Below are 26546 nucleotides of genomic sequence, written 5' to 3'. Positions count from 1 at the left end.
CCATGCATGAACCAGTTTCATATAACTAAACTGCATAAAGGGAGAGAGGGTGGCATCTGAATAAGATTTAAGGATACATCCCAATTCTTGGTGTGACACTGTACAACGTAGCATGTTTTCCCATCTGATATGTTGCTTATTAGTGGAGTCCCAAGCAGTTTGTGGCTCCATGTGGTGTAGGCTTATCAATTTAAAGGAAGCAGCTGCAGTTCTACAGGCTTAGACTGACACTTTGAAAACAGTGGAATACAATCATATCCTTTAAACTTAACACAGGAATGAAGAAATGACCTCAGCTGGCAATATTGCTGCCATGATATGCCCATTACTGTGAAGATGATTTATTGAATAATGGCATAACAATAACACTGTAGATGAGGAATGATCCCAGATATCGTTAAAATAGAAAATGCTCTTTTCCATCCAATTAGCTCATATCAATGCCTTGTTAATGATCAGTACAGTTCTGTAGACCCCTGGTTCCTAAATTTGCTGGAAGTGTTTAGGTACTCGTACTTAATGTTGATGTAGGAGAATATGCGGTTCAGCTTCCCACTGCATGGGTTTTACCTTACTCCTAACTTTGAGGTGATGCTTGAGTGTTATGACAAAATCATAACCCCAGATGTTGGGATTATCCATTCCTTCCTCTTTAAATGATTTATTCATCCTATTTCTAGAGATGCTGGGTCTTTGTCCCAACCAAACAAAATCAAACAACTTTTTTATACCTTAAGATTAAAATTGGCTCTGCCCATTTACTGCCTCCAGTTGCCAGGCAAGTGGTTTTAAATGTGTCCTCATGTGATTTTTTATGGTGGGCAAGTGTACAGTCCCTCAGAAGGCCATCAGCATTACTTGGTAGCAGGAATTGAAAGGCTTGCCACTTAATTGCACTCTGCATAGTAACACTGCATTGTATTACCCTTTGGGGATTTGTAGAATTGCTGGAAAAAGATGGAAAATTTAGTGAAATGCCAGATCCTAGCTCTCTGTCTCTTCAAATATATAGTGCTAGGGCTTTACATTTTTCAGAAATGGCTAACTGTAATCAGGAGCAATCTGTTTTCAAATTATTGCCAAGATCTCTTGCTTTATGTAATATGATCTCTCTATTGTTATAGTCAACACGTTTAAAGATGAAATGCATTGTCTAGTGAGTTCACTTGCCTAGACTGCATATAGTGAACTCTCAATGATTGGAGGTTTGCCTATATTTAAGAAAGAATTTAATTCTGTGGAGAAATACTGGCAGGGATTGAGCCCTTCTACCCTTTCAAGTAAAGCAAGGTTAGCGAGGTTGTTCTGCCTCACTCTGTTCTCCATTTTGTCTAGTTTTGCTTACAATTGGAAGACATGCGATTTCAAGTTCCCAACCGTTTTTGCATGTGTGGGTATCGTGGCCCTTTGCTTTTCGATATCTTCTTGCTGTGTTAGAAGTGTTTGCTGGATGGAGTCCAACAGATGATTGTGGTCAGCGGTAGTTGCTTTAATTTTATCGAATGTCTGCTGTGTTGGAATGCAACATCTGGGTAATAGGCACTTGCAGTTATATTGCTGAACATCTTACAGTAGGCTATAACAAGCTTTAGGGTTTTACGATTTAATAACGGGTTTTTTTTTTTGGTGATTCACCAGAGAGCTGAGAATTAAGGCATCTACATGTCATGTATTTACTAAACTTAGTTTCTGCTGATACGACGCACTACATTTTGTTATCTAGTCCGCAAATGCCAGACAGTTTTTGAGACAGCATAATTAGGGAAATCGCATTCATCTGCAGCAGGTGACGTAGGAAAATCATATCAGGTTGAATTCTGTCTGTTATATGCTATATCAGAAACAAGAATGGCAGAAAGTAATGTTTCAGTTTATTGTCTGACATGGAAGTTTGAAAGATGTAAACATAACTGCAGTTAATGGCACAAGGTGGAATCTTGGCCAATGTTTCACTAAAGCTACCCTCCTTACCTATCATAGTACACCTAAGGTCTACACAAGCCTTGGTTCTCAGAGCCAAATGCAGCTGGTAGCTGTAAACAAAACATTGCCTGAGTCTGATCACTGTTCTACAGCTATGGGATGAAGCTGTATGAATGGTGAGTTCTGATGATGCCAAGGTTATCCAGGTCTAGGTAAGGGTGTCTCTTATTTAAATGTGGCTGCATCACATCCCTGCTGGTGTTTCTTGACAGGCCATCTCATCAAAAAAAAATGCAGCTGTCCATACAATTTTGTTGCTATACAAAGCAAAGCATTATATTTAAGTTTATTGCACATTTTAAGGAAACTACAAAGCCAAGTGACATGAAAGGACATAGCTTGCCATAAGAAAAGCTTCTTAATGTGGGGTCACATACCTCTCAACTGTCCAGATTTTCACAGAATGTCCAGATTTTTGCCAAAAAATTTCGGTCTGTTCCTCATAAAGTCTTTGTTTTTCTGGCAAATCACCGGAATGATCTGATGAATGAAATTAGTAAATAATGTCATACATTTGAGTTTCAGACTTCATATCCTTTAGAAAATGCATTTTAATACATACCCTGTTATTCTAGCAACGTTCTAAGTTTGTAAGAGCAATATTTAAAATATGTCCCTATTTTTGGGCCTTTGTACCCCCATTATGCCAGGCTTTGTTCAGATTTCTTGGGCTAAGAGATTGAGAGGTATGTGTGGGAACACATAGCATAAAGTGATCACTGGCCTTGTATCAACACATTCCAGTGCTGTTGTTCAGAATGGAGTGTTATGGAATCCCCTTCTGCTTAACGTTGCTTCTGGGAGACATTATATTCCTAACGCTCTTCTCTCAGAGTAATCCTTGCTGACAGTCTGTCAGCTTATGATGATAATAATATCAGCTGGATATTCAAAGCTACCAGAACTCATGGCAGCAAAAAACATCAAGTGGTATACAGAGAGGTTTTAGTATCTCATTTCATATTATGAAATATTACTGTGCTGGCAAAAAAATATGTCAGTATGTTCAATTTTAAGCTGGATTAATATAAAGTAATTTAGCTCAACACTAACAAGACTATATTTATGTAGAATTTAATGTTTTTGTAGTGATAATCACTGACAGGATGGGACGGCCAACCTCAACCAGATTCAATCAGTTAAACTACAGAACCACACAGAACCCTGTTCTGTGACAAGATGCAACACTACATTGCCAGGGATAATGATAAAAGCAACAAAGGGAAAAGAGAACACACATGGATTCTGGTGTCGTAAACATCCATCTTTTTCCATAAAGGTTTAGACCATCCTCCTTAAATGTTTCTTTTTTTACAGACTAACCTCCTTGATAACATTGCTAGACCTAACAGATACCCTATACTATGTATTGTGACTTATTTAGTTATATTTCACTGGTGTCACTCTCTACATATTGCATACTGTATGAATAGCTTCTCTAAAAATTCTTACTTGTAAATAGGTATCTACAGTACATAGTCCTTCCTTAATTCCGTTCATTTACCATTAACTGTAAATGCCCAGGAAACACCTGTAAATTTTAATTTTTACACATTATTTTTTGTTAGGTGGTGACTGAAGAAATAATACACTTTGCATAAGATTCATTATAAACCGTTGTTTCTACTGTGCATAATAACACCACATTGTAATGCTCAGACTCCCAAGAAACTGCACTTTTTTTTTGTTTAAAATTTTAATTGAGATGTGGTCTGAAATTATGTGACACTTTTAACAAAATTAATATTGCTTGAACTCACATAAATCAGGTTATCGCATCAAACATTCAGATACAGTTTAATTTAGGAACATTTTAATGATTTTGGCTTACATTTTAGACTATACATTACAGTTAGAAGTGTTAAATGACCCTAGTGTGTCTAGCAAATCTTGGTTTCATAATAACAATATTTTCATGTGTACTGCATAGGTATAAGAATGTCATTTAATAAGCCCAGCACTCCTAGCTCCTGATGAGATAAGCAGTTATGTTGGCCAAGCCTTTTCCATTTAATGAAGCATAAAATTAAATTATAAGAGCGCATTCATATCTTACAGACATTTCCTCCACAAGGGTGTACAAATCATATTTTGACATTCCTGCCCTACAGCAAGCTGAAGAATCAAATTTACCTGGCCATAAAAATATGATATCTCCCCAATTTTTAAAATAATGGAAAATAATATTTAATATAAGTGTAACTTCATACTTAAGTTTTTCACTGCTTAAAACAGTCCATCACAAAACGAATTTTCTATTGTAGTGGAGAGAGTATCTAGAAAGATGCAGGCATGGTCACAAGCCGTTATCTCAGAGCAGATTAAAGCACTCATTTGGATTCAGGGTACCTAGTCACATAAGATGGGCATGCCACCTGAGACAACATAGAGATCCATCAAGTCCATTAACACAGACCACTTAATTTCAAACACTACTTTGACTGCTTATGTTACAGTGGAGGAAGACAATTTCATATCTACTGTTATGACTTCTCTTAAATTAAGCTAAGTTCAAACACATCTATTTAATCAAAAACAAACCCAACTGCAGCAACCAAACAAAACTGTAAAATTCCCCAAAGCAGGCAGAAGACAGCTCGATATGCAGCTAGATCCAAAAACTTGATGAACCAGCAAGTAATCGTGCCAAAAAAAATTATTGCAGAGAAAGAAAGTTAGTGCTTTCACGGTAATACCATACCACATAATACCACTTCTTCAGACAAACATGAATAGGGATAGAAAAACTTATATACAAATGACATCATCTCAAACAGCTTAACAGCCAATAAAACAAACATTCATGCAGCCACATTCTCAGCTTAAAGGCATATGAAGTAGATAGTATTTACTAGCATCAAATCTGATAAAAAATAATAATAAAAGCTAACACAAATAAATAAAATATGAAAAATTATTCATAAATATATAAACAAACAACAATAAACGCCCTACAGCCATTTATTCCTTAATACAGGCTTAATGGGGACATGATCATTCAACCCCATAGCTAGGTGTGCCCCCAACCTCAAGATCCACTCCAACTCGACCACTTCAGTACGAGTCATTATATCACCACCTCGCAGACCTGGGCTGATCACACATAATACCTGGAAGACAAAGTTGTGTTCAGGCCCAGTAGACAAAACATGTTTTGCTAAGGCACTAAAATCATATTGCTTCTTCATGCAATACACATGGTCCCTAATTCTTTCTTTTAAGCTCCTGTTCGTTTTACCAACGTAGAATTTATAACAGCACTGACAATGTGCTAAATAAACCACATTCCTGGTGGAGCAATCAGCAGATGCCCTCAACTTCCACAAGTAGCCCATGACAGGGTGACTAAAGAACCTAGACTCATCTATAAACTGACAAAAATTGCATTTATGACATTTAGATGTACCCATCAAAACTTGGGATCCAGACATAACATGTCTGGGAAAACATAACTGTTGCCTTAAATTACTGTGATTCTTATATACAAATCTAGGGCCATCTGCTAATATATCGGAACATCTGCTGTCAGTCTGTAAAATATGCCAGTTCCTGGTAACTATATCTTTCACCATATTTACACCGTGGGAGAATTTCAAAACAATGGGAGGACAACAATACCTATGAGGTGATCTGATTGATTGCCTATACAGAGCAGAAAAATATGGACACGCTCTACTATCATGCTCGTTGGTTATTCTGGCACAAGCTTGATCAACTTCAACTTGGGTGCAACCCCTGATGGCAAACTCTTTCTTCAAATCTAACAAACTTCCTTCAAAGTCAGAAGTAGTACATGACAACCTCGAGACCCTGAAGGCTTGACCTCTCGCAATGTTCCCAAATATATGTTGTGAATGCATACTCCGCCTATGGAGATATGATGATCTATAACAGTCCTTCTTATGCATCCTAGTCAGCATTTTGCCATTCTCCAGCCTGATGTTCACATCCAAGAAATCAACAGTGACTTGGGAACAAGTGAGGGTAAATTTAAAAAAATTACTACTATTATTTTAAGAATGAAAAAGAATGAAAAAACAAGTCAAGCCCTTGCTTGTTGCCTTTCCAACCAATAAACATGTCATCAACAAAACATTTATATATGGCAATATGACCTGATGGAATTCCCATTCCGACATCACCAAATTGGCATAAGAATTAGCGCAACAGGTGCCCATAGCCACGCCAGATTGTTGCCAGTAACATTTATCCTGAAACATAAAGATATTATGTTCAAGGACCAGCTCTAGAAGCATGCACAGGAAATCAATATGCTTCATGTCAAATTTATTACTCCTAGCCAAAACTGCCCTGACCATGACCAGGAAGGCATTAGCATGGTCAGGCCAGTTTTGGTTAGGAGTAATAAATTTGACATGAAGCATATTGACTTCCTGTGCATGCTTCTAGAGCTGGTCCTTGAACACAATATCTTTATGTTTCAGGATAAATGTTACTGGCAACAATCTGGCGTGTATGACCAGCTGCGCTAATTCTTACGCCAATTTGGTGATGTCGGAATGGGAATTCCATCATGTATTGGGACAACATAGAGGTCATATTGCTATATATAGACGTTTTGTTGATGACATGTTTATTGGTTGGAAAGGCAACAAGCAAGAGCTTGACTTGTTTTTTCATTCTTAAAATAATAGTAGTAGTTTTTTGAAATGCGCCCTCACTTGTTCCCAGGTCACTGTTGATTTCTTGGATGTGAACATCTGGCTGGAGAATGGCAAAATGCTGACTAGTATGCATAGGAAGGACTGTTATAGATCATCATATCTCCATAGGCAGAGTATGCATCCACAGCATATATTTGGGAACATTGTGAGAAGTCAAGCCTTCAGGGTCTTGAGGTTGTCATGTACTATTTCTGACTTTGAAGGAAGTTTGTTAGATTTGAAGAATTTGGCATCAGGGGTTACACCCAAGTTGAAGTTGATCAAGCTTGTGCCAGCATAACCAACGAGCGTGATAGTAGAGCATGTCCATATTTTTCTGCTCTGTATAGGTGGCAATCAATCAGATCACCTCATAGGTATTGTTGTCCTCCCATTGTTTTGAAATTCTCCCACGGTGTAAATATTGTGAAAGATATAGTTACCAGGAACTGGCATATTTTACAGAATGACAACAGATGTTCCGATATATTAGCAGATGGCCCTAGATTTGTATAGAAGAACCACAGTAATTTAAGGCAACAGTTATGTTTTCCCAGACATGTTATGTCTGGATCCTAAGTTTTGATGGGTACATCTAAATGTCATAAATGTAATTTTTGTCAGTTCATAGATGAGTCTAGGTTCTTTAGGCACCCTGTCACGGGCTACTTGTGGAAGTTGAGGGCATCTGCTGATTGCTCCACCAGGAATGTGGTTTATTTAGCACATTGTCAGTGCTGTTATAAATTCTACGTTGGTAAGACGAAAATGAGCTTAAAAGAAAGAATTAGGGACCATGTGTATTGCATGAAGAAGCAATATGATTTTAGTGCCTTAGCGGAACATGTTTTGTCTACTGGGCCTGAACACAACTTTGTCTTCCAGGTATTATGTGTGATCAGCTCAGGTCTGTGAGGTGGTGATATAATGACTCGTACTGAGGTGGTCAAGTTGGAGTGGATCTTGAGGTTGGGGGCACACCTAGCTATGGGGTTGAATGATCATGTCCCCATTAAGCCTGTATTAAGGAATAAATGGCTGTAGGGCGTTTATTGTTGTTTGTTTATATATTTATGAATAATTTTTCATATTTTATTTATTTGTGTTAGTTTTTATTATTATTTTTTATTTTTTATCAGATTTTATACTAGTAAATATTATCTACTTCATATGCCTTTAAGCTGAGAATGTGGCTGCATGAATGTTTGTTTTATTGGCTGTTAAGCTGTTTGAGATGATGCAATTTGTATATAAGTTATTCTGTCCCCATTCATGTTTGTCTGAAGAAGCAGTATGGTATTACCGTGAAAGCGCTAACTTTCTTTCTTTGCAATAAAGTGTTTTGGTATGATTACTTGCTGGTTCATCAAGTTTTTGGATCTAGCTGCATATTGAGCTGTCGTCTGCCTACTTTGGGGAATTTTACAGTTTTACATCTATTTCATGTGAAAAGCATATAATTTACCAGTACTTTCTGATGATGCACTGACATGGAGCAGACATCAGCTGTCATAAAGTCTTCATGTTTCCATTTTAAAACATTGCCCTTGTTAAGATCCTTGTATCACAGCCGAATCCCTACTGGTGGTGCAGGTTCTATCACAGCAGAATCCCTACTAGTGGTGCAGGTTCTATCACAGCAGAATCCCTACTGGTGGTGCATGTTCTATCGCAGCAGAATCCCTACTGGTGGCGCAGGTTCTATCGCAGCAGAATCCCTACTGGTGGTGGAGGTTCTATCACAGCAGAATCCCTACTGGTGGTGCAGGTTCTATCACAGCAGAATCCCTACTGGTGGTGCAGGTTCTATTGCAGCAGAATCCCTACTGGTGGTGCAGGTTATATCACAGCAGAATCCCTACTGGTGGTGCAGGTTCTATCACAGCAGAATCCCTACTGGTGGTGCAGGTTCTATCACAGCAGAATCCTTGCTGGTGGTGCAGGTTCTATTACAGCAGAATCCCTACTGGTGGTGCAGGTTCTATCACAGCAGAATCCCTGCTGGTGGTGCAGGTTCTATCACAGCATAATCCCTACTGGTGGTGCAGGTTCTATCACAGCAGAATCCCTACTGGTGGTGCAGATTCTATCACAGCAGAATCCCTACTGGTGGTGCAGGTTCTATCACAGCAGAATCCCTACTGGTGGTGCAGGTTCTATCACAGCAGAATCCCTACAGGTGGTGCAGGTTCTATCACAGCAGAATCCCTACTGGTGGTGCAGGTTCTTTCTTTACTTCTCATTTGGGTACTGCAGTGCTCATTACAGGGTTGCTGAATCCACTACTAATGGTGATATCTCAGTACTAACATGTTATATGACTCTGAGCAGTCTCCTCTGGCTTCCAGTTAGATTTATTATCACATCTAAAATTCTAGTTTTCATTTATCTAGCCCTACATGACTTGGGCTTCCTCTATCTTTGGGATCTGCTTGCCTGTTTTCAGCACCGCATACTCTATGATTGGCCAGCATTGAGTTGTTAGTGGTTCTAAGGGTGTAGTTAGAATATTTAGGGATCATTCTTTCACATATCAAGGTAACACCTGTAGGCCATACATATACCTGAGCTAACATAGCGTTATGTGGCTAGGATCCGCCACATAATGCAAGCACTCAGGTCACTTCAAAGCAAATACAAATATGACTCAGTCATTGTACATGCTGGTGTGAATGACCTGAGACGTACCTCCCTGGACTACATGAAAAGAGACATAGAGGAGCTCTCTGATCATGTAGCCCAGGCTGGTATGACCCTGACCTTGAGCAGCATCTTACCCTCACCTAGAATGATGCCACAGTACAAAGACAAAATGATTGATTTTAACAATTGGCTAAAATTTTGGTGTCATTCAAAGGGGATCCAGTGTCTGTCAGCCTGGGATGACATGCTTGACAAGCCACGTTGCTTCGCTAGGGACGGCTTGCACCTGTCACCACTGGGCTTTCGGATATTGGCAAAGGCTCTTGCCACCCCCATAGTGCCTTTTTTAGGCAAGGCTCAAAAGTCAAACCCACCCCCATAGACAGCACAATGAACAAGAAACTAAGGGTAATGCTGCTTAACGCCAGAAGTCTTAACCTCAAGATGCACGCACTTGAAGCTCTCCTCAGTATGGAGAACATCGATATCTGTGCAGTGACAGAAACCTGGTTCAAGGCTCCAGAGAGCACCCCAGCACTACCAGGCTATACCTCATATCATGCTTTTCGGCCCCAAAACCCAGACCGAACCACAAAAGGAGGAGGAGGTTTCCATATTTATCAAGGATATCCACACCTCCAGGTCAGTGGCATTGCACGAAGTATCGGAGACCATCCATGTGCAACTAACAGTGGACAAGACTGCTTTTCAGTTTATAGCATCCTACAGACCACCCTCTCAAAGTCAGGAATCCCACTCGGCTTTCCTGAAAACATTGGAGAACATTAAGATCTCTCCGAACACCATTATATTGGGTGACTTCAACTACCCAAACATTGACTGGGAGCACTACTCAAGCCCCAGCACCTTAGCCCAAAGGTTCCTGGAAATTATAAACTCAAATGCTATGGAACAACTAGTCACCACTCCCACAAGAGGGGACAACATACTAGACCTGATCATTACCGACATGGGGACTCTATGCTCCACACCAGAAGTATATCCCTTATTGGTAAGATCAGACCATAAATTAATTTCACTGGATGTCCACATCCCGACCCCACCCCCAGCCCAGAAAACCACAGTGAAAAACTTCTCAAAAGTAAACTTCTCACTTCTCAAAACCGAAGTGGAATCCTTCAAGGCCCCAGGGCCAGTAGAAACTACGGCCCAAACTGCAGAATCCTATATAAACGCATTCTACGGACATCTCCAGGAATGCATGGATCATGCTATCCCAAACAAAACCAAGACCCAATCATCCAAAGGTAGGCGTCCAGTCTGGTGGACTCCTGCCATAAATAAACTGTACAACAGAAGGAGGAAGCTACTACATGATAGAGCAAAATCCCTAATAGGGAAGGCATCTCTGAACAGTACTAGCAAAAAATTACGATCCCTCATAAAATCCTCCAAGGCCAGCTTCGAGAGAAAAATTGCACAGGACACCAAAGACAATCATAAGGCTTTTTTCAGTTATGTTAGGAACCTAGGATGCAACTCCCAGACTTGTTCTGAGTTGATTCTAAACGACAAAAAATACACTGAACCCACAGACATCACCAATATCCTGGCAGACAGGTTCAGTGCAAACCCCCCCCCCCAAAAGAGCAAGTATCTATCCCGGCAGAGGGCTGCCTCCCAAACATCTCTGATGCTCAGGTGAAGGCTGCCCTCTCCAAAGCAAAAAACACTGCTTCCATGGGACCAGATGGCGTCCCAGGTTGTGTCCTACATGAACTCCAAGAGGAACTAATCCCTCAAATAAAACAGCTATACAATCTCAGCCTCACTACAGGATATGTGCCCACAGAATGGCGTACAGCAACAGTGGTCCCACTCCACAAAGGTGGAGCCTCTATGGACCCTGGAAACTATCGCCCCATAAGCCTGACTAGCTTAGTCTGCAAGGCTATGGAGAGGATCATCATGGAGCTCATAAACAAAGACATTGGGGACCTACAGACACTAGATCCTACCCAGTTCGGCTTTGTCAAGGCCAGATCCTGACTTTTGAACCAGGTTGACTTCTTCGAAACAGTCACCAAAGCCATAGATGAAGGGAAGGTAGTCCACACAGCCTATCTGGACCTTGCAAAGGCATTTGACACAATACCCCACTCGGGCATCATAGATAAGCTATCCAGCTTAAATATAAACCCCTATGTCACAAGATGGGTCACAAACTGGCTCAAAGACAGAACCCACAGAGTGAGAGTTGCTGGAGCCATGTCAGACTCGAAACCGGTCACAAGTGGCATCCCACAGGGTTCTGTCCTGGGACCACTCTTGTTCAGTATATACTTTTCCAAAGTACAGGCAAACGTGGGAGGACTATGGCTCACCAAGTTCGCAGACGACTGCAAACTGGGTGCCATAATCGACTCTCCAGCTGACACAAACATCCTTCAAAAAGGTCTCACCGAGACAGATAACTGGTGCCAGCACCATGGTTTAAAGCTAAATGCCAAAAAATGTATAGTCATACCCTTTGGCAAAAACAATGTGCCCACAAATTACTACATAGGCGGAAACCCATTAAGTACAGAGAAAGTTATTAGGGACCTGGGGACCCAAGTTGATAGCAATCTCTCCTTTGAAAACCACATTGCCAAAGTGGTTAGAAAGACCTTCTACATAGCCCACCTCATCACGAAGTGTTTCACATCTAGATCAAGAGAGGTAATCGTGCCCCTTTATTCATCCCTCATCAGGCCCATCATAGAATACAATGCCCCTTTTGGGATGTACCTTACCCGACACCTGCAGCAATTAGAAAGACCCCAAAAGTATCTCACCAAGAGGATCAAGGGTCTCAAACAGATGCCATATGCTGCTCGGTTAAAAAAACTCCAGCTCTACTCAGTTGCATACCGCCTACTTCGAGGCGATCTATGCCTGACATACAAAGCTATGTCAAATCCAGAATTAATGGACATGCTCCACCTCAGTAAATCTAAATCCCTTAGAGCCACACGCTCGAGGGACTTGAACCTCAGCACAGAAATAAATAGAACTTGCTGGAGGGACAGGTTCATAACCCAGAGGCTCCCTTTGCTCTGGAATAGAATTCCAGTTCATGTGAGGCAGAGCACCTCACTGAATCTCTTCAAGAAGAATCTCGATAGGTGGATGGGGATCGTAGGTTTGTCCCAGGGATTACACCCGTGTCACTGTTAGACAGAGGCACAGTAAACTAAACCTTAAAAAGGGCACAGTATACTCAAATCAAGGGGTGGCGTAAGCCATACAGAATCGGGCTAGGCTTATAATTGCCCCAGGGCAGATAGCCTAGTATGAACCTATGAACCTATGAACTAACACCATCTCAGGTAGATAGGTTTACTGTGTCATCTGAAGGGCTACACCTGTAGGCCATACATAGGATCATAGGAGGTTACTAAGCTAATGATGCTAGGGCCCTTACAAGTCTAGACAAGTTTTACCCTTATTTCCACGATCAGCACCTATCACCCTTGTCCAAGAGGGACATAGGTGGAATCCCTGGGGTGAATTTACTATTACCCATTTAATCATCCAGATTGTGTTTAATGAGGACCAATGAGGTGCTCTGCTTGACATGAAGCAGGAGTTTGTTCTGTTCCAAAGATATGGTAACCTCTGGGAGACAAATCTGTCCCTCCAGCAGGTTCTATTAATGGCAAATACAGGCTAAGGCCATTAGAGTGAGTAACCCATGTACCATTTGACTTATGGATATGCAGCATTTCCAATAAAGCAGGGTCAAAGACTGCCTTATATACAAGGCAGAGATTGCCTCTGAGTAGTCCGTATGAAATAGAATAAAGTGACAGTAATTTCAGATGATCCTCATAGGACAGATACTGAAGACCTTGAATTTTCTTTGTGAGGAACCTTTGTGGTCTCTCCAATTCCTGCAGGTGCCTGGAAAGGTACATACCAAAAGCGGCATTGTACTCAATTATTGGCCTTATGCGGGAAGAGTACAGGGAGATTATAACTTCTTTTTTTCTAGAGGCAATGCCCTTACGTATGAGATGAGCAATACGGAATACCCTTCTTACCACTCTGGAGACATGTTGATCAAAGGTAAGGTTGCTGTCAACCTGTGTACCCAGGTCTCTCACCACTGAGTGTGTACTTAGGGTGTTGTTCTTGATGTGGTAATTAGCAGGAACATCACTCTTAGTGAAAGGGATGATAATACATTTTTTGCATTGAGTTTAAGGCCATGACTTTAGCACCAGTCACTTGTTTGTGTAAGACATTCTTGTAGTATGTTGACATCGTTTGGAGATTCTATGACCGCTCCCAGTTTGCAGTCATCAGCAAACTTTGTCAGCCACAGACCTTTAGTTTTACTTGCACTTCTGAGAAATAGATTCCAAACAGTAGAGGTCCCAGGACTGATCCATGTGGAACATCACTGGTTACCAATCAGCTGTTTGAGGTGGATTCCCCTATTTTCACTATATGGGTTCTATCAGTGAGCCAGTTAGTGACCCATCTAATGATATGCAGGTTGATACTTAGCTGGGTGAGTTTGTCAATTATGCTTGAGTGTCAAAGGCCTTGACTAAGTCTAGGTAGGCTGTATGCACAGATTTACTTAGTGACTGTCTCGAAGAAGTCCACCAGGTTTAACAGGCATGATCTCCTTTTGACAAATCCAAATTGAGTAGGGTCAAGTGTTTGTAGGTTACCAATATCTTTGTTGATAAGATCCATAATGATTCTCTCCATGCCCTTGCAGATCTGGCTAGTCAGGCTAATAGGTCTATAGTTCCTGGAGTCAGTGGAAGCACCACCTTTGTGCAAGGGGATAACGGTGGTCTTTTTCCATTCAGCTGGGATGAAGCCAATGCTTAGACAATGATTGAAAGGAGTACCCAATAGCATTGCTAATTCTTGTTTGAGTCCATGTAGGATGCAGCCTGGGATATTATCAGGTCCCATGGATGCTGTGTTTTTGACCTTAGAGAGGGTGTTCACAACCTGCTCTTTAGAGATGCAAGGAAGAGGACAGGTGGTAGGGATGTCTTGGAGTAAATGTGGCAGGGACAGGGGAGTGAAGTTTTCACAGAACCTGTCAGCTAACAATTAGCAATGTCCATAGGCTCGGTATATGTTGTATCATTAACCACCAACCAGTTCAGCACAAATCTGGGCCTTTACTTTTAGGTTACAGATGTAACTAAAGAATGTCTTATGGTTGTCCTTAGTTGAGGAAGCTAATTTGGATTCATAGTTAACTCTGGAAGACTTCACAAGAAGTTTTATTTGTTTGTTTAGGCTGAGGAGGGAGTGTTTCCGCTTTAGAGCTCACTCCCTCTTACTCTCAGATAACAGTTTCTTCCACTTATTATAAAATATTTTTATGGCAGTTGCCACCAGGCAGGTTTGCTCTTCCTTGAGGAGCTTGTTTTAGTCCTTTCAGGTATGGCTGAGTCAATGCAGTTGTTCAGGGGTTTGTATAAAGCATTTGAGTTGAATTCAGCATAATTGCCAGTTCCATCTGAGGGGGGAGGTGCAGTGAATCTATTTATACCATCCCGTAAGAGGTTATAATCTGCTTTGGAGACATTGTTTAGTTTAGCTGGTGCTAGGAGTGGGTCAGGTGTGATAGTAACTTTGAATGGGACTGATTGATGGTCAGATCTCACCAGGGAAAACCTCACAATGGGGGTGCTACAGTGGTCTCCTATATTGGTAAGCAACAGATCCAGAATATTGGCACCCCTTGTGGGGGTGTCAACTAGCTGGTCCAGTGCATTGGAGTTAATGAAGTCGAGGAACCTTTGGGCAAGTAAGTTTGTGCACAAGTAATTTACCCAGTCAGTGGATGGCTAGTTAAAGTCACCTCAAACCATGGTATTTGGATAAATCTTTATAGTCTCGGGTAGATACAAATAGGTAGAGTGGGTGTCCTGATTCATGGAGGGGGTCCAGTAGCTGCCCATGACTTGAATCAGTGTCCTAGCAACAGTTAATTGCACCTGAAGTATCCCCAGGGAATCATGCTATCTAACCAATCTGGAGGTGTATTTATCAATAATGAATATTGATACACTGCCTCCTTTAGTTTACATGCCATCAGTTTGTGGTCTGAACGTGTGGAAGAAGTTGTAGCCTGAAATGGCTGGAGTGCTCTCCGCAGCCTTGAACCAGGTCTCCATGGCTGCACAAATCTCTATGTCTTCCAAGGTGAGGACTGCTTTCAGTGAATGCAGTTTCATGTTAAGACTCCTAGTGTTTAGCAGCAAAACCTTGAGGTTGTTCTTGGAGTTCTTACGCTGGACGTTTTGTCCTTGAGACACTGCCTAAAAAGGCACTATGGAGGTGGCAAAAGCCTTGGCCAGTATCTGAAATCCCACGGGTGACAGATGAAGTGTATCTCTGGCAAAACATCGAGGTCTGTCGATCATGTCATCCCAGGGTGACAGATACTGTATCCCCTAGGAATGACACCAGAAACTAAAGCCAATTATTGAAGTCAATCATTTTCTGTTTGCATTGAGGCATCATCCTAGGTGATGCTAAAATGCTGCTTAAGGCTAGGGATATACCTGCCTGTGACACATAATCTGAGAGCTCAATCATGTCTCTTCGTATAGTCCAGAGATGTACATCTCAAGTCGTTTACACCAACACGGACTATGACACAGTCATAACAGAACCTGTTTTTGACAAAACTTGAGTGCAAGTGTGATATGGCAGATCCTGGCACCTGACAGACAGCTGACCATGACCTTTCCATTATCCAGCCTGGTGAGAGGGACATCAGGAATCACCTATGACTACTATGTTTGGTTTTGTGTTTTGCCTTAAGGGCTTGACAGGTGAGACACTGGTATGTAAGCTATTATGTGCATTGTGTTTTGCAGAGGAAAAATTATGCTTAACGTGCTTGTGTTTGAATTTGGTAGGTCTCTGGTGTTTAGGTATGTTTCTTGTGAGTACCTGTGCATATGTAGATATGTGTGGTGTGGGCTTGGGTGGAGTAGGAAATGAGGTGTGCATGCTGATGACCCACTCATTGTCATACATACTGACTGTTGTGTGAGAGAGCAAAGATTCAATGTTCATAATATAGTTGTATCTCTCACATACACCACCTCAGACAGATAGGTTTACTGTGTCATCTGAAGGATGGCACACTCGGAACTAGACCCCCATGGTACACTGCATTGCCAATACTGAAAAACAAACAGAGGCACATGGTGTGGGGAATAGAACCCACAGTTTTACAGTCCTCACTTGTACATTATGGCATGTGGAACAGAATATAACATTTCAACATTCCATTAAATTCTTAAATTCAAACTACCGTTTACCCTCAACAAGATAAAACAAAGCATTTGCAAGTAATACTTAACCCAAAATGGAGTTTATTGAGTGCCATCATCCAAAATTACAGGATGTCTAGAAGATGAAGTTCTGTTTTATCTTGCTAAGGACAAACAGGTGATTTGGATTTTATTAGTTGCCAGTTTGCCTCCATGTTCCACTCAGATTTTCTCTGTCTCTGCAGATTTAAAATTCCAAAAATGATATAAGGAGTGACATTAAATGAGTTACATGGTGACACATGCCCCCCTTCCATGAAAGTGTGTACCCCTAATCCCTGGAATAATAAAAATTTCTTGCCCTACTGAGCACATGGAAACACAATTAACACTTTCCATCTGGGCACACAAGCATTGTTAACTCTTTACACAGGTCTGTCATAGGAGAGTGCAGGCTTTTTGAAAAGTCTCTGAGTTGTCCTGTAATTTTTTTATTTTTTTTTTTGCAGACGTATTCTAAGGTGTGTGTACGTATGTGAAATGTCCCAGTTAAAAGATTCATTAAAGAGACTTTCTCAGACTCAAGAATCAAGCTCTGTACCCTTGAGGCAGCTCCTTAAGAGCTTGGAGCCTTTATCCTCCACACCAACTGGTAGCCCTCCTTGGTAAATCACTCATTACAGTTTTATCATTGTTATTATTCAGATAATGCATGGCCATGCAACACTTGCTGTAACTCTCTCAACCTGTTAAGTGAATTAGAGTTGTCTGGCTCTTAAGGCTCTGAAACATTAACAAATTGTTTCCAGAGTTTGAATCCTCCCACCATAATCTGTCTACAGTGTGACTGTGGGTAAGTCACTCAGTGTTCCTGGGTCACCCCTGAAAAGGGACAATGTCTCCAGTGGGGTTATCTGGTTAATAAACAGATTAAAAATAGTATTTAAAATTGTCCTTTTTGGGCCCCCACCCCCCACCCTCACAATTATTTTTGACTTTGTCAGGAATTCATGAGCAAATAAATTGAGAATTATTTTTGTCTTTTCTTTCTAAAATCTGTGGCTTTCCGGAAAATTGTTGTGGATTAACGTCACTAAATAATGTGAAGCATGAGAGCAGATTTTCAGACTTTGTGTCCTTCAGAAAATGCTTCCTAATGCAACTTTCTAAGTATAAGTGAAAGAAATATTTAAAATATGTTCCTGATTGTTGGGTCTTTCTCTCTGATTATTGATCTAAGAGGTTGGGAGGTCATGAGGTTGCAGTGGGATATACTGTATGGTTCTTGCAGTAGTGAGCTGAGATATACTTTTCAGTCATTATTTATGTATTAAAATAAAATAAAAATAAAAACATTATTATTTATGTATTTGCTTATTCATTTTATTGTAAGTAAACATCTGAATGGACAGAGTCATACAAGGGGCTGTAACTGATGCTTATATCAGAATGTTTCTGTGTGTGTGTGCGTGTGTGTGTGTGTGTGTGTGTGTGTGTGTGTGTGTGTGTGTGTGTGTGTGTGTGTGTGTGTGCGTGTGTGCATGTGTGTGTCTGTGCATGCTCATGTAAGCATGTGTATATGTTTTTGTTTGTGTGTTTACCTCATCCCAAAGTAGTTATAATATAAGGGAAGGAGTTAATTGTATACAGTGGCTTCATCAGATGAGCCATGTTCTTAGGGAAAGATCCTTGGTTTTCTTATTTTATTAACTGCTGACCAGGTGCTTGTTTTTCTGTGAATAAACTGCACATCATGAAATATGCAACTTTAATATTATAATATTAACTATAAATGCATTTTTAATTTAACTTTTTTTTTTTTTTTTGCAGCTACAAAGGTGTGAAATGCACTGTGTTAGTCTACAGCAGTTTGGTATTTAGTGCAGTTGAATTAAGGCTGTGATATGTTAATAAGCTGCTTCCTATAGTGCAGCTTTTGATTCCCTCATCCTTCATTTGTCTAGTGTGACTCTGACCAAGTTATTTCACTCAACAGTGCTCCTGGGCTTCGCTTGAAAAGGGATAATTGTGTCTAATAGGCTGTCCCAAGCTGTTAGCGGATTCATTACACATTTGTCTTTTGAATTCCTTGTACCCATCTGATAACCCCTAATTAGTACTTCACTGCATGCTATTTGACCATGAATGCCTGTAAATCTGTTTTATTTTAATCGATTGTCAGATGAATTTTCAATAAATCTGAGTTTCTAAGAAGACAAGTTTAATTATGCTCATGATGTCTGTTTTCAAAGAGAGACTGGTTTGTTTTGTTCATCCAAATCCTAATCCCTGTGATCATTATAAAAGTAAATAAGAAAGTAGTATACACACTGACAGGTTTCAACTGTGTTTTATGGTAAGTGGGGAGATGCAGGCAAGGAATGGGATATTGGTATGACTGTAGGGGGTGGTCTGGTCTGTTGCACACCATGATCCATTTCTGCTCTTATTGTTCTGAAACTGCATATGAATATTAAGCCTTATATATATATATATATATATATATATATATATATATATATAGATCTACTTCATTTGCCCTAACTTCCGATTGACCGATACCCATTTGCCCAAGACCAAATGATCGAAATTACATTTGACCGACAATTCATTTGAGTGACACTTCATTTGACTGACAAGTATTATTGGCAAGAAAATGAGATATGTCCTCTTCCCCACTGTAGTGCGACCCTGGAGTTAGAATATATAGTTGGGGGGCACAGCCACCCACAATGGGGGTTGTGGGGGGGCGAAGCCCCCCACTTAATTTCATATTATATTGTTTAATTATGCTTTAATATTGCTTAGTAAAACAAAAGTAAGTGGGGGGCTTCGCCAACCACACCCCCCCAACTATATATTCTAACTCCAGGGTCGCACTACAGTGGGGAAGGGGTCATATCCCATTTTATTGCCAATAATACTTGTCGGTCAAATGAAGTGTCGGTCAAATTAAAGTTCTGTCAAGTGGTCTCGGGCAAATGGGTGTCGGTCAATCGGAAGTTAGAGCAAATGAAGTAGACCCATATATATATATATATATATATATATATATATATACCTTATCATTATGTTTTTCACTGTTTTAAACCAGATAAAGAGGCAACAAAAGAGCACTGTCTGGTTAAGTGACTTACTTAAAGTCACACAGAAGGCAAAAGGAGGTAGAAAGAATCAAACTCTCTACCCTTGACTACAGAAAGCAGCTCACCAAAAATGCAGAGCCTTATGCCTCTGAACTAACTGCCATACTTACACATATGTGTCTTTATTTTCTGAAAAAAATTACTATGGATTAAAACTCTCTATGGTTTATAGTTAGTCAGCATTGGCAGTTTTTAGAGTTGCACAGTTCTTGTTGTTCAAATGTTCAGAAAATGCATGTTGATGCAAAACCTATTGTTCTGTTCAGTTTTTTTTAAGTCGATTAGAGTAGATTGCCCCTTTTTCTGTCTTCAGTTTTGCACAACATCACTAATTTTGTCTCATAGGCATGCCCCATCCCTCATTAACTCCTGTTTTCTGATAAATCACTCAGGTTAGCAGTTAGACAGTAATGCAGTCATTACAGTTTCATAGTTTTTATTGTTCAAAGAGAGAATGGAGATTTGAAGTTGTCTGGAATTTATGTTTGCAAACTGATTCCTGTCATCAAAGGTACAGAGAATGAATCCTTTCACCTCTGTTTGTCTACTTTGTGGCTTTGAGTAGATCACTTAACCATACATACATACATAGTCAACTCTGATAAGGGACACCTTGCTGATTGCATTTACTTGGTTAACAAAGACATAAAATAATATTTAAAAATTGTCCCTTTTTGTCCCCCCTTATTTTTGGCTTTGTCCAGAATTCTTGACCAAATAAGTTGACAGGTATAGTGATACCCAAAACAATCAGATCTAAATTATTTCTATTGATGATATTTCAGCAAACAAGAAATAGAGTATTAGCCGGTTCATATTGCTGCACTCACATGGTACAATTTTTCTTGGGAAACTAGCATTCTTGTGCTTGCTGTCTCAGTGGTTCAGTCAATAGTACATTCAATTTTAGTGCAAAAGGTTGTGGGTTCTATTCCCCTTCTAAGTAATTTTATTATTTTTTCCAATAGTGATACTGCAGTGTAGCATTAGGAGGGATGCTGCACTCCTGGGTGTGCTGTTTTTCGGATGAGGTACTAAACTGAGGGCCCATCTGCCTGAGTTGGTGGTAGCTGAGATGGTTGTAAATGGTCAATAAAATAAACTACCTGAACTGCATGTTTTCACGTTTCCCACTTTTAGTCCAAGTTTTTACAGACCCTTTTCCACATTCTTCCTGCTGTGTCAAAACTACCATTGTAATCCAGGAGCTGTTAAGTGACCACTTTTGCTTTAGAGAACTTTGAACTTTATTTTATACAATTACAATATAATTTGTTTTATACAATTTATTTTATACAATATTCCACAAACTCCTCTTCTCTCCTTATTCTCCATATCAACATTAGAAACATCTATAACAAGCTACCAGAATTACATGCATTGGCTTGCTTTGCATTCACCAGATATTGTAGTAATAAGAGAGACATGACTAAAAAAGGAAACAAAAGATGAGATACTCCCACCAGATTATAACACACACAAGGCAGACAGAAAACATAAGAGAGCTGGTGGAGTTACAATACTCTATAAAAGCATGCTACAACTTACCCTATTACCTCTAACACCCCTCTACCCCACATTTGACAAAGCGGAAATCCTCATATCTACTCTCAGACTAAATCAGCACAAATCCTTGTAGATAATAGGAGTTTATATCCCACCTGGAAACATGGGTAGCATTGAACATCCCCCACGAAAAGCTATTACTAGGTGACTTCAGTACTGGCTGCCTCAATCTTTCTCTACTAACAACCCCACCCACACCATAAATCTCTATGGACTGATCACCACTCCCGCTCCATAAATCTGTATAGACTGATCACCCCACCCACACCATAAATCTGTATGGACTGATCACTCCCGCTCCTTTCAACAATAAAAATGACAAGGATACCACAAAGGACTGGATACTCACTTCTCTGTCAGGTAAAATCTCTAACCCCAGGAACCTCTCAGACTTTTTAAGTGACCATCTCTCTATATTAGTCATAAGAAGCAAACAAAAACCCAGAAACAACACTGTTTTAATATGTAACCTCTCAAATTTCAACACAGACACATTCATTTCATACCCAAAACAGTATAACTGGACAAACCTAAACCATCCACTAGTTGATGATGCTCTATCTCACTTCAATAATTTATTCCTAAAAATCCTAAATGAACTGGCCCCACTTAGAAGAAAATAAGTTACGTCAAATCCTATCCCCTGGCTATCCAGAAGCACAAAACATATCATGAAATGTATAAATGTTGTCTGAAAAACTTGGACAGCAAACAAATCTCAGCCAAACTATTAGAAATACAGAGAGCTGACAAACAAAGCCAGAAACGATACTAAATTAGACAAAAAAATGGGTCTATATCATGTTGTCGAACTTTTAAACGTTCGAACACCATATGGTCGACACCATATGTTCAAACTTTAAAAGTCTGACAATGTAATAAAAAAAAAAAAAACATAAAAAACTTACTGGAAGGTTGTAAGCAGGAGGCAAGTCCCCCTGCACCCCCCCCCCCTCCACTACTTAAATATACCAACTCTGAGATTGCACTACATTGCAGGAAAGAGAAAGCTTTCATTACGGAGATCTCCGTTGAAACATTCAAACTTTTACAAGTCCGAACATGATGGTTTCGACCATATGATGTTCGAACTTGTAAAAGTTCAACAATGTGAATGAGACTCGACAAAAAACATATTAAACTAACCTCCAAAATAAAAATCATCAGAACACCAAATTATTCTCATTTTCCATAAATCAACCTATACATCTGGCCATTCCATAAATCAGCCTACACATCTGCCCATTCAACAGAACTTACACCTATACTATCTAATAACTCATTTGACATTGCTAAGGAATTTAACTCAGCTTTATTAATCAGTCTTTCCTTACTCAACAGTTCTACACAAAACAATGCCATGAACTCATTGCAAACTCTGATAACTCCCCATACTCCTGTCTCTCCAGCCAATTCCACACTGCTATCATCAATAATTACTGGTTAAACTAAAAACCCACCTCCCTAGCAGCATACAATCTACTTGATGAATATCTAAAAATGGCAACAGAGGCCCTAGCTGCCATCACGGCAGCGCAGTGGTGCAGCAGTAGCATGGTTGCCTTACAGCAACAAGTTCTTGGGTTTGATTCTCAGCTGGAGTGCCTTTTATGTGGAGTCTGCATGTCCTCCCTGCATTTGTGTGGGTTTTCTCCAGGTGCTCTGGTTTCCTCCCACATTACAAAGACATGTGTCTGGAGTGTTTCTCCCTGGGCCTCCTCTGAAAATTGGCTTCGTTCCAAGTTGGGCTGTCTCGGTTAACAAATGTTAAATAAATAATAAAACTACATTTTAATATCTATCAAAGAATCTCACTAACCTTTACTATATAAAAAATGTTCCATCCTCCCCATTCACAAAGGTGGTCATTTTACCGAACTCACCAATTATAGACCCTTTGCCATCTTCTCCCCCTATTAAAAGTAGTTGAGAAGTGCATTCAGACCTATCTTCTATACTATATATCACAAAATGCACTGCTATCTCTCCTTCACAGCATGTTTTTCACCTAACGCAGTATCTACAGCACCATCCTTACCTTCACTAATACTGTTACCCCAAAGAGAAAGGATGATAAACTTCATACATACTCTCTTTCTTGAGCTAACCAAAGTTTTCAGCACTGTCTCCCACCCTGTTCTCTTACAAAATCTCTCCAGTCTAGGCTTTGACATCTCCTCCCTATACTGGTTTTCTAGTTACCTCTCTAACAGACTGCAGGCAGTAAAATGTCTCACTGACATCTCATCTTTTCTCCCTGTTGCAGTTGGGGTCCCGTAAGTATCCATACTGGAACCGATCCTGTTTGTTATCTTTGTTAGTGATCTTGATGTGGGTAGTAATAATGCTACCCTAGTACAGTACGCAGATGATTCGACCATCATCTGCTCAAAAGTTAGCCTCGATTCCCTACAAACACTGTCACAGGAATCCCTCATATCTATAGAAAGCTGGCTGACTACCTCCCAGCCATTCATAAACCCTAATAAACCAAAATTAATTCTCTTCAATCCCAAACACCTCACAAAAAAAAAGCATCCTTCACTATTGCCTCTTCCAACAATACCAAAACAGAACATGTCACACAAACCAAGCTTTTACATAGATGAAGACCTAAAGTTTGGCTTTCACATTCAACATGCAGTGAAAAAAATGCATCCAAAACTAAGCATTCTACAGAGCAAAACTGTATCTATCTAACACTGTGAGATTTCATACAGCCGCTGTCCTCCTATTACCTACACTCCTCTTCTCATCACGAATACTGACAAACATCCAACTAACTCGACTAAACAAATCCGAGCAGTGCTATAGCAAGGTCACAAAATTTGCCGTCCACTTCACCCATAGATTACATCATTGTCTGACACTCAGAGACCTCCAGTAGCTTGAACTACCTCATCAACGCACATGCTTCCAAGTCTCTATGATCCACAATCTAATAAACAAACACAATGACTGTCCATCTTTAGCCAGCCTTGTACTACTGTAAAACCCAACCAGAAGTTTGCACTCATCTGACATTCTACATATGTCAAAACCTAATAACTCTGCAGTCTGTCTCCTCTACCCCTATTAAGTGTCAAAACCTGGAACTCCATCCTCCTAACAGTAAGACAGGACTGCCTGCCAAAGTCATTCAAACTAAAGTTAAAACCTCACTTACTCAACTCCTGACTCTGCAAATGTGCTGCACCAGATTAGCACATCACTCCTCATCAACCTTGTGAGCCTCATTCCTGCTCAGCTCCCATCAAATCCTCCTCCTACCTGAACTGCAACTCTCTCTTTCCACCTTTTGTTATACTTGTTCACCATCAACTACCCTTATATTCTATTTCCCAACTCTAGCTTTCTCACCTCTATACATCTTGTAAGACATACTGCTTTCTGTTAAAAATAGCAACAATATGGCTGGCTGTGTACTTTCCCAAATCTGAAATGCAGTTCTGCCATAAAGATGATTGCTCATTATTGCCTTTCAAGTGTTTGTATCAGTCTAACACTGGTGTTGGTGCATTAGGATCTTTCTCCAAGGGCCTCTGTTGAAAATAGTTCTTGTGCCCAGTAAAACTTTCCTGGTAAATAAAAGCAATAAATAAATAAATCAAATAATTTTAACAGCCATATAAACCTCTTTGTAATACAGTACAGTGGGAAGATGGGCGTTTTATCTTGAATCTTAGCAAAATGTGCTATATTCATTTAAAATATTTTCCTTATAATGCAGCACAGAACAAAATAAGCCCAACTTTCTGTTCATGAATTCGGGTTAGTGATATTTTTCTTACTAATGAAATGCAAATATTTTTATGCATGACATGTTCCCACCTGTTTTGTATCTGTAGCTATACCTTTGACTTGTTACACTGTAGCATACCAACACTTCATCCAAACTATAATCCTTGAGCATGACAAATTACTAGATATTCTGTGTTGTGAACATTGCCAAGATTTGTAAGATTATTGCATTACTGTGGTGGTGGTGCTGCGGTAGCGTTGTCGCCTCACAGTTAGACGTTGCCCGTTCGATTCTCAGTTAGAGCGTCTTCTGTGTGGCGACATGCATGAACGGGCATTCCTTCGTTGAAGGTTGTGCATTAGGCCCGGCAAGACAGCATGTAAAACTCTACTGCCAATCATTAGCGGACCGGAGTTCCGCTGTGGCGACCCCTAATCGGGAAAAGCCGAAAGACACAAACAATTGCATTCACTATTTTTTCACAGGGAAATTGTTTTTCATGTTTAACGCTGGATTATGGGTGAGTTATTACCATCTCTCATGTATTTTATACTTTATTGATATGGCATTTTTTTAGGGGGAGGTTTCACATGTCGAAGGTGTCCCACACTCTAGCTATTGTGCCCTGACAATTAAAGGAACATGGAGCTGCCTTTGAATCACCATGCTGACATTCCATGGTGCAGCCAAGCTGTCACTGGTGCCAGGTAGGGTTGAAGACATGCATGGTACTATGAGTGCCTTGCCCAGATCTTACAAAATGGTGAACATCAACAAAGAGGTGGCTCAGTGCATCAACTGAGCCTCAAGTGCAACTGAGATGATATCAGGCAATTTGACACTGTGTCCATTACCCATATAAGGCAGAAGTGTAAACTGTGGCGTTCGCCCAATACCATTTAGTGAATTTAAATACAAACATTGGGAGCACATAAAAAGACGTAGGGTTACCTAATCAGCACAGCATGAGGCACAATAATCCTAGAATGAAAGGCACACAATGGGTCACAGAAACACAATGCAGAAAATAGGTAAGAGGTCATATATTTAATGGTTGCCAATTGTATCGCACAGGTGATGCTTCCCCCCTGCCCCTGCAACATTTAGGGGCATGGATTATGACACCAACCCATCCTCTGACAATGTCAAGTACAACAGGAAACAAAGCTAAACATGTCATCCTGATGTTGTGGCACAAATACCAAGATAACTCTGAGAGGGAATGATAGTACAGCCCAGACAAAGCCAGCAAAATGTAATTTACATGTGCAATGCTACGCAAAAACATTGTAATGTGCAACTTACATAAAGCATCTAGCATTGGCATACTCTGTACTTATCACCTGCTATGATGATGGTACCACTCAGGGTCACACAGATGTCATTGAGCAAGATGCATCCCCCACGGCATTCATCACAAAATGGGCAATCATATCTGAAAGGACTTTGAACATGGAGTATTAATTAGAGGCAGTGCATCTGAGTAACAAATAATACTAGATGTTAGTCCCAGTTTGGCATACAACAAATGTAA

Source organism: Protopterus annectens, chromosome 3.part1 (assembly GCF_019279795.1).
Source record: "Protopterus annectens isolate FY-2018-M chromosome 3.part1, PAN1.0, whole genome shotgun sequence".
Taxonomy (NCBI): Eukaryota; Metazoa; Chordata; order Ceratodontiformes; family Protopteridae; genus Protopterus; species Protopterus annectens.
This window is presented reverse-complemented; position numbering follows the sequence as displayed.